The sequence below is a fragment of the Gorilla gorilla genome, chromosome 16 (genome assembly GCF_029281585.2).
Source record: "Gorilla gorilla gorilla isolate KB3781 chromosome 16, NHGRI_mGorGor1-v2.1_pri, whole genome shotgun sequence".
In the NCBI taxonomy this organism is placed as follows: Eukaryota; Metazoa; Chordata; class Mammalia; order Primates; family Hominidae; genus Gorilla; species Gorilla gorilla.
Window position 1 is genome coordinate 46,248,370 of NC_073240.2, and position 12,906 is coordinate 46,261,275.

Genomic DNA, 12,906 nt, shown 5'->3' on the forward strand with positions numbered 1-12,906 from the left:
TTACCTTCACAGCAATAAAAAATAGGTTTTGCCAGGAACTTGGCAACTCTGAGAGGATTAAAGCAAGACTGCTGCCAACTTCTGTTGCTTCCTTATCACCTCAAGTCGTCTCAGATGAAAGTCTCTGATAGTTGATCTCAAGGAATTACACATAGCAATTGGGAAGCACATTTTTATTTGCTTAAGCTTCTAAAGTCTAATGTAATGTCATTTGCACAAATAAAAATTAACAGTTGGTCAACTAAGAGAGCAAAGTATAGAGTTTTTCAAGGGATGACTGTGGCTTTCAACTTTAAAACACAAACCTGATTGAAATGTGGTGGTGTGAACATGGCAATGGGAGGTACTCTTCTGCAGGTTTAGGAGGGAGAGAGGCCAAAAGCAATGTTGATGCTTAAATTTCAAAAGATTTGGGTTTTGTTGTTGTGTTCTTAGCATTTCCTTCAAACATTTTATTTTGAAATTTTTCAAATATGCAGAGAAGTTGAAAGATACTCACACTTCTTATCAATTAACATTGTGCCACATTTGCTGTATCTCCCTGTGTATGTATGCTTTTCAAAAATTAACTCATTGAGGCCAGGCGCAGTGGCTCATGCCTGTAATCCCAACACTTTGGGAGGCTGAGGCGGGCAGATGGCTTGAGCCCAGGAGTTTGAGACCAGTGTGGACAACATGGCGAAACATCTCCACTAAAAATGCAAAAATTAGCCAGGTGTGGTGGCACACACCTGTGGTCCCAGCTACTTGGGAGGCTGATGTGGGAGGATCACCTGACCCTGAGAGGTCAAGGCTGCAGAGAGCCTTGATCTCGTGCCACTGCACTCCAGCCTGGGCAACCCAAGTGAGACCCTGTCTCAAAAAAAAAAAAAAGTGTTGAGAACAAGTTACAGACATGAGGCTTTTTTCCCTAAAAATTTAAGCATGTACTCACTGCCTAAGATAAAGGACATTGTAGCTGACTAGAATACCATTATCATCCCTAAGAAAGTTAACATTCATTCAATAATATCACCTATCATAAATATGATAGTGATATCATAAATATCACCTTTTTTTCCTCTAATTGTCTCAAAAATATCCTTTATATCTGTATTTTAACATCCAGAATCATCTAATCCAAGGTTTACTTGTTGCATTTGTCTAAGTTGTACTGAGTACTTGACTGACTTGTGGTCATGAAAATGACTCCAAAGCAGCTTTTATAGAATGGCCATCTCTACAGATAACGAGAACATTACCCGGATAACATTCTCTTACATGCAGACTTTACAATTTTTTATTTACAATCTAATAATGATGTATTTTCATGTAGTTTATAAGAGGTTGTACAATTGATGAGCACTCACTATGTGCTAGACGCTGTGCTGGCCTTGAGGCTCTTACAGCTTAGGAAAGGGAGACACACATGTAAACAGCATGAGAGCAATGCTAGGACAATAAAGCAAGGACAGGAGTAGGCACATGGTATGAAGGAAAGCTTCCCAAAGAAGGTGGATCCCTGAAAGTCTACTTCAGCTGATTTCTTGAAAAAAAAAAAAATCATCATCATTACAAGTCAGCAAGGCAATTGAAGTAGAGGCACATTTTTACCAAGACAGAGCCACCTAAAGTAGCATGGTGTCTCTTGGAAACTTGGAGTAGATTAATACAGGGAATTTTTTTTTTTTTTTGAGACAGGGTCTCACTTTCATTGCCCAGGCTGGAGTGCAGTGGTGCAATTACAGCCCACTGCAGCCTCGACCTCCCCAGCTCGAGTGATCCTCCCACTCAGCCTCCTAAGTAGCTGGGACTATAGGCTAGAGATTGAGTTTCGGCATGTTGGCCAGGCTGGCCTCAAACTCCTCGCATCAAGCAATCCTCCTGCCTTCGCCTCTGAAATTGCTGGGATTACAGGCATAAGCCATCCTACCTGACCAATACAGAGTATTTTTAATATTAAGAGAGATAATTGGAGAAAAAGAAGTAGGTGGAATGTGTAGGACATTTGTGCTATTATCTTCCAGGCACAAAGGAACCAGAAAAGGATTTTAAGTTGAGGGAGGAGGTAATAGTCTACTGCCAGGGGTGTCCAATCTTTTGGCTTCTCTGGGCCACGTTGGAAGAAGAATTTTCTTGGGCCACACATAAAATACACTAACAAAATCACAAAAAAAAAACAAACTCAATGTTTTAAGAAAGTTTACAAATTTGTGCTGGGCCACACAAATACTACTAAAATAACAACTACAAAAAAAAAAATTAGCTGGGTGTGGTGGCGCACGCCCATAGTCCCAGCTACTCAGGAGGCTGAGGCAGGGGAATTGCTTGAAACAGGGAGGTGGAGGTTGTAGTTAGCCAAGATCATGCCACTGCACTCCAGCCTGCGACAGAGTGAGACTCCACCTCAAAAAAAAAAAAAAAAAAAAAAAATGGGCCAGTTCAGGCCAGGCGCGGTGGCTCACGCCTGTAATCCCAGCACTTTGGAAGGCTGAGGCTGGGTCACTTGAGATCAGGAGTTTAAGACCAGCCCGATCAACTTGGTGAAACCTCATCTCTACTAAAAATACAAAAATTAGCCCTGTGTGGTGGTGCGCGCCTGTGATCCCAGCTACTCAGGAGGCTGAGCCAGGAAAATTGCTTGAACCTGGGAGGCAGAGGTTGCAGTGAGCTGAGATCGCGCCACTGCACTCTAGGCTGGGCAACGAAGTAAGACTCTGTCTCAAAAAAAGAAAAAAGAAAAAAAAACTGGGCCAGTTCATACCTGTTTAGGTTAGTAGTAATGATTACTTACAGGAGATAATAGCTATAAAGTACCTAAAATGGTGCTTAACATGGACTAGCGGTTCAGTAAGTATTCCCTTCTTCCTAAAGAAAAAAGATTATCCCTGTAATAACAGCACCTTGGGAGGCTGAGACAGGCAGATTGCTTGAGCTTAGGAGTTTGAGACCAGCCCTGGGCAACATGTGAAACCCTGTCTCTACGAAAAATAAAAAAATTAGCCGGGTGTGGTGACGCATGCCTGTGGTGCTATTCGGGATGCCGAAGTGGGAGGATTGCTTGAACCCAATAGGTGGAGGTTGCAGTGAGCCGAGATTGCACCACTGCACTCCAGCTTGGGTGACTAAGCAAGACCCTGTCTGAAAAAAAGGAGATTATCACTATTAAAACTGCCATACGTGTTTAGGATTACATTCCATGAGTGGGAGCATTGCCTGTTTCAAATCCATGCATACCCAGCTCTGTTTGAAATCTATGCATACCCGGGGACTCCTGGCCCATCTTTGGTTCACAACGCCCCAGTTACAAACCTTTTAGAGAGAGTGCACACACAGCTGTAGATAAATGCATCCCATATTCACTCTCACCTACGTAGATACCTAGCTTAAAATAAGAACCCCTGCACACATAACACATATAGATAATCTCACAACCAGAAAAGACATAACAAAAACATACATATCTCCTTAGAAATAAGGCCCGGCACGGTGGCTCACAATCAGTAATCCCAGCACTGTGGGAGGCCGAAGTGGGCAGATCACTGCAGCCCAGGAGTTCGAGACCAGCCTGGCCAACATAGGGAAACCCCATCTCTACTAAAAATACAAAAAACTAGCTAGGCGTGTTGGCGCATACCTGTAATCCCAGCTACTCGGGAGGCTGAGAATTGCTTGAACCCAGGAGGTGGAGGTTGCAGTCAGCCAAGATTGCACCGCTGCACTCCAGCCTGGGTGAGAAAGCGAGACTATTGTCGCAAAAAATAAATAAATAAATGTGCATATTTTAGTAATTACATATATTCTCACATTCAAAAGTAACAATCTGTGGTTTGAATAAGGAAATGAAGTTGAGTGCATGTACCTAAGATAGCGGTAGGAATTTTCGACCTAAAGAAGGACACTGAGGCAAAATTAACAGAGAGAATTTATTGGGGCCAAGGTTGAGAACTGCAGCCCGGGACACACTTCCCAGTTGCCTTGCAGAGTGCTCCCGCCAGGGTTTGCTGCAAGCAGGTTTTTAAGGGCAAAGGGAACAAAAGGTGGTCTGACAAAGTTGTTTGACAGGAGTGCTCATTGGTTTATAGAAACTGCACTGATTAATGATTAACTGTACATTGTTGAACTATAGGGTATGCACGATGGTGTCCAGTGTATGGCATTTTATGGCTGCTTGGCGTTAGTCTAGAGCCCACATAGCAAATGGCTTCAAGAGGTAGTCACTTAGCTCAAGGACGTGACTGCTGTCACACTCTGTCACATTTCAATGCCTCTCTGGGCCCGATAACTAAAGCATTCCTCAGATAAAAGTTTATTTTCTTTCTCGGAATGGAATTAGTTTTTCTAGTATGATTGTCCCTTAAAATGTCTTTTTACCATGCTTAGAAAATTGCCTCAGATAATTACATCATTTCTCTGTAGAAACTAAGGCTGTTTTTTGTTTTTGTCTTAGTCATGTTTGACTATATCAGTTGCCTGTTTGTACACTACTTAGCTTTAAGATGAAAATTAGAATAAAATTAAGGAAAATCCCAAATGTTATAATTCTTGCAGACATGTTAAAACCAACTTGCTCATTCACTTGGTGAATATATAATAAGACATTATATTACATATATTACATGTATAATAGCCTATTGCTTATTTGGAGAGTGGGCATACTATTTTAAAAAATAAGGCCAGTGGCTGGGCACGGTGGCTCATGCCTGTAATCCCAGCACTTTGGGAGGCTGAGGCTGGCAGATCACCTGAGGTCAGGAGGGAGTTCGAGACCAGCCTGGCCAACATGGTGAAATCCCGTCTCTACTAAAAATACAAAAATTAGCTGAGTGCAGTGGCATGCACCTGTAATCCCAGCTACTCGGAAGGCTGAGGCAGGAGAATTGCTGGAACCTGGGAGGCAGAGGTTACAGTGAGCCGAGATCGTGCCATTGCACTCCAGCCCAGGCCAACAACAGCGAGACTCTGTCTCAAAAAAATAAAAAAATAAGGCCAGTCTTGGTGGCTCATGTCTGTGATCCCAGCACTTTGGGAGGCCGAGGCGGGTGGATCACCTGAGGTCAGGAGTTTGAGACCAGACTGGCCAACATGGTGAATCCCCGTCCCTACTGAAAATACAAAAATTAGCCGGGCGTGATGGTGCATGCCTGTAATCCCAGCTACTCAGGAGGCTGAGGCAGGAGAATTGCTTAAGCCCAGAAGGTGAAGGTTGCAGTGAGCCAAGATTGCGCCACTGCACTCCAGGCTGGGCAACAGAGCGAGACTTGGTCTCAAAAACAAAAACAAAAAAAACTCAGCTTTTTTGTATTTACATCAAGTAATATATATGATGTTTTCTAAAGTGTGTGATCACAAAGTTGATACTATTCCTTGGTGTATATTAAGGCTCTATTGCTGCAGGCAAGTTAACCTGACTTATAATGTCTTTGGTTATCCCAATTCTCCTTAACAAAAATGAGAAATGGATTTGAGAAATGAACGAACACCACAAGGCAAATGTGACCTATTGTTTGCATATTAATTTGGAGACTATTTCATTGAGTCAACCACTGTATGTTTCCCACATTTTAATCGTGCCAGATTTTTTAAAAAGTAGTGCCATTTGCTTTTAAAATTATTATTTAAAAATTATTTAATTAAAAAATAATGTTTAATTACATAAAATTAAATTTAATTGAGTTAAAATAGCATTTTAATTTGATAATTAAAAATTACTATTTTAAATTGAGATGTAGTTTAGATACAATAAAATGAACAGGCCTCAGTTGTTCAGTTTAAGGAAGAATTTTGATGGAATAGTCATGCAAAACTAGCTGTGGAATGTTTCTATCACTCCAGAAAGTTCTCTTCTGGTGCCATTTAAAAGGATGAATTTTATGTGAATTATGTCTCCTCCCCTCAACCCCCACACACAAATTTGACCCACATTTACCTGCTGTGTCACTTCCAGAAATAACAGAGGTTAGCATAATTTTTTAATACCATATAAAGTACCTGACTCTTCTGTGTGGGAAACACATGAAGGGAGAAGAAAAGACACACACACAATACCTTTAAGGGTAAACAACCTTTATCCCACGTAAATGGCAATGCAGATATAAGAAGCAAATGATATAATAATAAACAGTTAATAAGCAGATTGATATAATAAGCAAATTGCAATGGGAAGGGAAGAAGGGAAAAGATATTTACACTTACCAGACTATGGACGATTCACCACCAGACTGGGAAGCAATAGCCTGGGCTCCAGAGTTGGCCACTCATCTGTGCAGACGAGGGGAGGTCTCATGAAGCTTAGGCGCAGTCTGGAACTCTAGCTTCTTTGTAACTAGTTTTTTGGCATGAGGCCCAGTCATGAGGGCCCTTCCTGACTGAGCTCAAGGAACACAAAAAGGTGAACTTGTTTTGTGATTGTCTATTGTTTTTCAATAACTAACTTATAGGAATAGATTGAAATAGATTTCTCCGAAACAGTGCGGATGAACGTCTCAAGGGGCTCGCACAACCTGTTCTGGGAATTGGTGATCATCGTTTTTGTCCATGTTTAATTGAATTCAAATTTAATATTTAACTTTTCTTCCACACCGACCCCACATATAACATTCAATTTACTTTTTTCCTAAAACAGAAAATTGGGAGTTCCTGAACATTGTAAGAAATACACCAGCCGGGCACAGTGGCTCACACCTGTAATCCCAGCACTTTGGGAGGCTGAGGCGGGTGGATCACCTGAGGTCAGGGGTTCGAGATCAGCCTGGCCAACATGATGAAACCCCATCTCTATTAAAAATACAAAAAATTAGCCGGGCATGGTGGCATACACCTGTAATCCCAGCTACTCAGAGGCTGAGGCAGGAGAATCGTTTGAACCCAGGAGGCAGAAGTTGCAGCGAGCTGAGATCATGCCACTGCACCCCAGCTTGGGCAAGAAGAGCGAAACTCAAAAAAAAAAAACAAAAAAGAAAGAAAGAAAGAAAGAAATACACCAAGGCCAGTTGGGCCAGGGCAGTGATTCGGTCTACCACTGCAGTGACAATAAATAGGCTTCCCTGGGCTCTGGGGAACAGAGAAGGGCATTGAGTTTACCTAGTGTCTAAGTGATGTAAATTTATCCCCCACAGAGGAAGGGCCTGGCCTGAATGCAAGAGTTACCACAGCAGCAAGACTATCCTAGCAATAAATCCCCTCCAGGGCAAGGCTGCAACCGATTGAGGCAGCAGTGTGCAGTTGACCCCACAGCTAGATTATCACCATATGCTTCACAAACTCCTCCTCCACTGGTGAATGTCAGAGCTAACCCAGAGAGCAGGGAACCCTCCATGCCACCAAATCAAAGCCTTCCAAGCCATACTAGGAACCTGGCTAATTCTCTCCTGAGAAGGGCAGTTCTCAAACCTTAGCTGTGAGTCAGAATCCTGGAAGGCATGTTAAGATGTGGGCTGCTGGGCCCTAACTCCAAAGTTGTTGCTTCAGTAGTCAGGGCTGGGATCCAAGTGTTTGGGTTTCGAACAAGTTCCCAGGTGAAGCTGATGCTCCTGGTCTGGGGACCACAATTTTTTTTATTTATTTTTAAAAATTCTTTAATTATTATTATTTTTTTTTGAGACAGGGTCTTACTCTGTCAGCCAGGCTGGAGTGCAGTGGCCTGACCATAGCTCACTGCAGCCTCAAACTCCTAGGCTCAAGCGATCCTCCCACCTCAGCCTCCTGAGTAGCTGGGACTACAGGCGTGCACCACCATACCCAGCTAATTGTTTTAAAATATTTTTTAGAGATGGGGGTCTCACTATGTTGCCCAGGCTGGTCTTGAACTCTGGGTCTCAATCTATCCTCCAACCTCAGCCTCCCAAAGTGCTGGGATTACAGGCATGAGCCACTGCACCTGCCTGGGACCACACTTTGAGAAAGTGCTAAACCCTTGGTGCTAAAGCTTTCTACTCCTTATAACATTTGGTGCTTGAGAATTCTCACACAGTCAGTAATATTCTAGGAAAGTCCTGACCTATCAGTCATAGTCATGCTATATGGAGGGCAGGATCAAGCCAGACATGGAAGACCCAAGCGTGGGAATGCCTCTCTCAGCTAGGCTGCTCCGGCCACTGTTCAGACACACTAACCCCAGCACCCTAACCTGAGAAGCAGTGGGATTTATCAGGTGTATAGATAGCTGCATGTGCATTTGTGAACACTGTGTGGGTAGCAGAGATGACAGTTTTCACCAGCCATGTCACCATGTCTGGTGATGGTTCTACCAGTGACAATCAATCTCACATGAATTCAGTGACTCAGTGGGCCAGGACCAAGCAGACAGGTTAGCACTTGGATCCAGGCTGTGCCAATCAAAAGCTGTGTGATATGGGCAAATTTCCTTACTTCTCAGAACCTTGCTTTGCAAAGAACTCATTACTTTGCAAGGGTAAACCTGTGGAGTAGGTCAGTATTTGGGAATGTGTTAAGTGAGATATTTCTTGCCTGCATCTTTTCCTTCATTCCTCTTCTCCCCTTTGACTTTAAGCTGGGAGCATTCCTTACTTTGGGGTGAGGGCTGAGGTTTCGAGGACAGTCCTGCTCCAGGTGGAGTTGGTGGACTGGCAGCATCAGCATTACCTGAGAGGGAAGCAAATTCTGGGACCACACCCCACATCTACTGAATCTCAATCTCAGTCTCTGGGGATGAGGCCAAGAAATCTTTTTTTTTTTTTTTTTTTTTTTTTTTTTTTTGAGATGGAGTCTCACTCTGTCACCCAGGCTGGAGTGCAGTGGTGCAATCTTGGCTCACTGCAACCTCCGCCTCCCAGGTTCACGCCATTCTCCTGCCTCAGCCTCCCAAGTAGCTGGGACTATGGGCACCCGCCACCACGCCCAGCTAATTTTTTGTATTTTTAGTAGAGACAGGGTTTCACCATGTTAGCCAGGATGGTCTTGATCTCCTGACCTTGTGATCCGCCCGCCTCAGCCTCCCAAAGTATTGGGATTACAGGCATGAGCCACAGCGCCTGGCCAGAAATCTGTGTTTTGACACATAAACTCCTCAGGTTATTATACACAGGTAAAGACTGAGCAGCTCTGGCCTAGAACAAAAAAAGTTTCAATGTAGAGGCTTCAAAAGCCATAGCTGACAGCATGGTCTGAAAACCAGCATGCATATGTTGTATGCAGTATGTTGAGAAAGGGTTTTTCTCTGGAGGCCAAAGCTTAGGAAACCAAGCACAGAGTTTATGTTATAAGCCATGGTGTCAGGAAGCATTTGTGTTGAAGCCCTCTCTATCCCTAAAGGAAGAACAGTTGGATCAGTGGGAAGCAGAGCAGGACCAGATGGGGTGAGATTAGATCTTGGAGGACTTGCAGGGTACAGCACCCTTCTCAGCCCACCAGATCCTGGCTTGAAAAGGTTTACTGGGTGGGTCAGACTGTCCCCCAAGAGGTGAAGTAAGAGGCAGAGTTCCAGCCAGAGACACACAACTGAAGGAAAGAAAGGGCTGAGAGACCATCACAGGGGCACCTGGCGCCCCAATTTATGGAGGGAGTAGAGACGGAAAGGGAGCCAGTCTGGAGAAAGAACTGCGCAGAAAACCAGAAGGAAGCCGAGGTGGGACAGCACGTGTCCAGGGCTGGCGGGATTATTATTATGAGCCAGGAGCCCTGAAAAGCAGTGAGGGCAGCTTCAGAGGCAACGCGTGAGTGAGTGGGAACAGTCATCGCCCTATCCTGAGTGGTGAGAGACATGTGGTCTATGTGACTCTTCTTGCTGGTCTGAGGGTCATTCCAGGCCTGCCTGTGATAACCTCACCCTGTGCTGATCCTGGGGAAGGTTCTATCTGGGTTTGTCACCTGCAGACCCGTGGCTGTGGAGGAGCTGGCACTGAGGAGGGCAACCCCACAGGGCCCTCCGGCCCAGAAAGGGGCCTGGGAGGCACTTGGCTCCACTGCCCTGAGGGATTGGGCAACCTGGGTGTGTCCCCGCAGTTCCTGGAGAGTTGGCTCATTCCCTCCCTCCTCTCCAAAAACAAACTCAGACGCCCATGGTGAGGTCAGTTTCAGTTGAAGCTGCTTTGCATAAAAAAAAAAAAAAAAAAAAATCTCCTTCCTCTTGATGGGAATACTTACACCAAAAAGCTTTACAAGCATATGGTTTTGACAGCTTTGAGGTCAGGAGATGGGGGGTTTTCCTCTTGCTCTGCAGGACCTTGGGGAAATCACTCACCAGCTAACGTGTGTCAGTGCTCACCGTGCGCCAGGCACCTTTGAATCCTCCACAGCCCTTGAGGCTTTTTCAGTAAATGCCGAGAGGCGGGTGCTTTGCCTGGCTGCCATGGCCCTGTAATCAGCAGAGCTGGGATTTGCGCCTGGGGGTTCAGGATGAAGCCAAGTGTTAGAGCATTTCTGAGATCCTTCCCAGTGCCCAAACTTCCCGCTTCTCTAGTTCTAAGTCACTGGCCATCTGACCGTGGGAGACTATGGCTTAGGCTGGCCACACTTGTTCTAATCTTGGGGGCTAGGATGTCCCAGATGGCTGCATCCTGCCATGACCATGGGTAAACAGCTTCACTTGTCCCTGAAGCTTCCTTTACAGGGAGAACAGGGCACAACCCCACAGCAGACACAGCAGACGCGTGGGTCTCACCACCAGCCTGTGTTTTTAAGGGCAGAGACCTTGTGTTCTCACTTTTGCATAACTGACCCCCTACCCCATGCTACAGAGTACATGGCACATGGTAGGTCCTCCTTAAACGTTTCTGATTAAGCCCAGTGACAAATTCTTTTGCAAAGATACATACCACAGTTGAGCTCTGGATACTTACTCATGAGATTTTCAAGTATTCATTTATTCAATGAATATTTATATATGTATGTATTTCATTTTTTAAATTACTTTTCTTGGGGGAGGGGGGCTTTCCAGCAAAAACCAGAAAGCCTGCTAGACAAATTCTAAAAGAGCTGTAACACTTCAGCAAATATTTAAATGAATGCCTACTGTCGGCCAGGCACACACCAGGTGATAAGTGATCCAATGGTGAGCAGAACAGTAGGTCCTCATGGGGTTACAGTCTTGTGGGGGAAGAAATAAACTAATCAGTTTCCCAAATGCACATAAAATGACAGCTATGAGAAGGTGACTGAAGGAAAGGGTCACAGGACTGTGGAAGCATAGGCAAGAGGCCTGCCTGGGCTTCAGGGAGGCATCCCTGAGGTGAAGGCTTGCACATTGATCCACCCACCTACCATCCAGTAGGGACCACATTCCAGAGAGACCGACCTTCCTTCCTTCCCTTCCTTCCCGTCCTTCCTGTCCTTCCCATCCTTCTTGTCCTTCCCATACTTCCTGTCCTTCCCTTCCTTCCCATCCTTCCCTTCCTTCCCTTCCTTCCATTTTTTTTGAGACAGGATCTCACTCTGTCTCCTAGGCTCAAGTGTAGCAGTGAGATCCTAGTTCACTGCAGTTTTGAACTCCTGGGCTCAGGCAATGCTCCTGCCTCAGCCTCCTGGGTAGCTGGGACTACAGGTGTGTGCCACCACGCCCAGATAATTTTTAAAAATTTATAGTAGAGATGAGGTCTCACTGTGTTACCCAAGCTGGTCTCGAACTCCTGGCCTCAAGCAGTCTCTGCCCGTCTCTGCCTCCCAAAGTGCTGGGATTACAGATGTGATGCACTGTGCCTGGCCCACAGGAGCTCCTTTTCTAGTAGGCAGGTGGATCCTCTATGCAATGATAGAAATTAAATAAATGTCCGTTCAAACTATTTGGAGGCCACACTGCACACCCATTCGTTATCAAAAATAAAAAAAAATATGAAACCTACCATTGGCAAAGCTATAAGGAAATAGGTACAAATCATATACTGCTAGGAGCACTGCAGCTTAGTTTTGAGGACAACCTGGCAATAGGTAGCCAGAGCTTTGGATACTGTACCCTAGGGTTTCACTTTGGAGAGTATTTCTTTTCTTTTCTTTTCCTTTCTTTCTTTCTTTTCTTTTTTTTTTTTTTTTATGAGACGGAGTCTTACTCTGTCGCCCAGGCTGGAGTGCAGTGGTGGGATCTCAGCTCACTGCAACCTCCACCTCCCAGGCTCAAGTGATTCTCATGCCTCAGCCTCCCAAGTAGCTGGGTTTACAAGCGCGTGCCACCACGCCCAGCTAATTTTTGTATTTTTAGTAGAGACAGGGTTTCATTATGTTGGCTGGGCTGGTCTTGAACTCCTGACCTCAATTGATCCTCCCACCTCGGCCTCCCAAAGTGCTTGGATTACAGACATGAGCCACCACACCTGGCCAGTTTGAGGAGTGTTTCAAAACAAAATGCAGTGGTATTTATAATAACAAAAAAAATTTTTAAAGGAAATAAGACCTGATACACGGGAACACTATATTAATATATGAAAAACAATAATATATAAATACATGGATTCCAGCAGGCAATGACAGGTTGTCATTGTTTTTGCGCCTTCCTGATGTTCATGAACATCACCTCCTTGGATGCTCATGTCACTTCTATGAGGAACAGGAAGCTCTGGGCACCCAGCTGGTGAGAGCAAGAGTCCTGTGTGCCCCACATGACACCAAGCTGCCAACTTCCATCTTACCGGCCCCCAGGCTGTCTGCTCCTGAGGGGGCTCTGGGGCATGGTGACACTCCCCAGTGGGCGAGGAAGCTGAGGTCACTGTCTGCTTTCAGCACTTGTCCCTGAGTCACTGCCTGGGCCTGAGTAGGGGAAATCCAGCCCCTGCCCGTTGCAGCCACACGGCCTGGCTCCCCTGGCTCTGGGGAATGTCACCATTCTGAGGGCGTCCAGCAGTGTGATGGTGAAGCCAGGTGCCCTCTCCTGACAGCCACCCTTGCCCCACAGAGCCTGCCTGCTGGGATGCAGAGTGGGGGGGTTCCAGCCCCTCCTGTCCCGTGTCAGGTCTGTAGCACACAAGCTGCCTGCCCGGG

General features: G+C 45.3%; 1 non-coding gene across 1 annotated transcript; it reads right to left on the reverse strand.

The window, feature by feature from the left end:
* Positions 1-10,863: 10,863 nt before the first annotated feature.
* Positions 10,864-10,925, reverse strand: LOC115930865 (U7 small nuclear RNA). The gene has a single exon (XR_004067459.1). It is a non-coding gene; the product is annotated as a U7 small nuclear RNA (small nuclear RNA).
* Between the last annotated feature and the right edge of the window lie 1,981 nt (positions 10,926-12,906).